At 32.2% G+C, this 1,839-nt stretch overlaps 1 non-coding gene across 1 annotated transcript; it reads right to left on the reverse strand.

Annotated features, from left to right (window-relative positions):
* Window positions 1-241: 241 nt before the first annotated feature.
* TRNAK-CUU (transfer RNA lysine (anticodon CUU)) lies at window positions 242-314 on the reverse strand. The gene has a single exon. It is a non-coding gene; the product is annotated as a tRNA-Lys (tRNA).
* Between the last annotated feature and the right edge of the window lie 1,525 nt (window positions 315-1,839).

Genomic DNA, 1,839 nt, shown 5'->3' on the forward strand with positions numbered 1-1,839 from the left:
ATATCTAAATAGTAACAAATACGCAAAATTAGTATTTAAAACACAGAAATTGCGGTTTTAACGAGTATACGAAAAACGTGATTAAACGTCTCGGTTCGATTGATTTGAACCGAAATAAAAATGTTTAAAAATTACACGCTTTATCGTTTAGGAATTTTCCTTTTCAAGTGCAATGTTATTGTTGATATTCGGTGTTAAATTTAAAATAAAAAAACCTTAAAAAATAATTTAAAAAAAGTAACGCCCAACGTGGGGCTCGAACCCACGACCCTGAGATTAAGAGTCTCATGCTCTACCGACTGAGCTAGCCGGGCTTGGCATTCTTTGCCGCTAAACGTCTAATTAAGTTTGGTATATTAAATGTATACAGGGCGTGGTAAAAATTTGTATATAGTTTCAGTTTATAACATTGTCAAGTGTCATAAACCACAATTGTTTTCAACTGACAAACCTGTGTTTTAAAAAATCATCTATTTTGACAAGTATTAGCTTCTACACAAACATTGTTAAATAATTAATTTTTTCTATCAAAAATTGTGCTTTCAAAAATTTGACGTGTAGTTTGGTTATTTTGACAGGTATCGTGAAGCTTTTTTTTATAAAATTGTAGCTAAAAGTGTCTTTTTTAAATGAGTTATTATCGCTTCCCTATAGACCTTGTCAAAAATTGGGTTATTCCACCAAGAGTTGTTTGGAATTAAGTTGAACTTGTGTGAATTTTAGTGCAACTGGGTATTTGTGGTAGAATAACCCTGCAGTTTGACAAAAATATTCCAAAAGCACTTTAAGTCATTGCTTCTTACATTTTCCGGGCTATAATTGGATATAAAAAAGTTCCTGTCAAAATAACCAACTGTCAAAAATGCAACTGGAACTCATTTTTGAGTTGTTGGTAGTTGATAAAAAAAACAACTTTCAAATGCACGTCACGTAATAGTGACAATATCAATTCGCAGCCGGCAACACTGTAAAGTTAAGTAGAACTTAACAACGGTATCAACACATTTTTTGTCAACAACAGTCACGTGACCAGAAAAACGTAATTTTTAAACTTAAAAATTCTGTAAATTACACTTAAAAAGCTGAAAAACCTAAAATTGTAGAAGCAAGTCCCGTGATCTTGACAATTTAAGTTTGCAGCTGGCAACTATGTAACGTTAAGTTAAAACTGGTCAATATCAGTCACGTGACCCGAAAAATGTCATCTTTAACCTTGAAAAGTCTGTAAATTACCTTTAAACGGTTGGAAAAGCTAAAATTGTAAAAGCTTGTCATGTGATGGTGACAATTTAAGTTCGCAGCTGGCAACTATGTAAAGTTAAGTTAAAATTGGCTCCGGAGAAACTCCGGACTACAATTTGATTTAAAAAAGTTCCTTGACACCTGCCAAAATAACCCAGTTACCAACTGTCAAAGTTACCTGTCGTCAAAATGTTTACAGATTCTTTAATAAATGACAGTGGAATATGACTAACAGAGTGCTTTTAACTTTAAAATTGCATTAGAAAACCTTGAAATAACATATAAATGTCGTTAGAGCGGTAACAGAGTTTTGTCCGCCAAGCAGAGGAAAATATTTATATCACGTGACCGCGTTGTTTATATCAACTGTTAAGTCACGTGTTATATAAGTAAAAGTCAGATTTTTTCCTGGTTTGGAGATGGATTAATTTTCAATTTAAAGCTCTTAGCTACTTATAGCTTGACCAATCACAAACTAGTCCCAATATTGTAATTTACGTTGCAGGTTTTTTTGTTAATACTATTGGTAATCCTGTCAATTAGATTTTTGTATATCAAAGCTTTTTTTATTTTATTTACTATGAGGTATTTTTTCCG

The sequence above is a fragment of the Ips typographus genome, linkage group LG5 (genome assembly GCF_016097725.1).
Source record: "Ips typographus isolate SLU linkage group LG5, UJ_Ityp_2.0, whole genome shotgun sequence".
In the NCBI taxonomy this organism is placed as follows: Eukaryota; Metazoa; Arthropoda; class Insecta; order Coleoptera; family Curculionidae; genus Ips; species Ips typographus.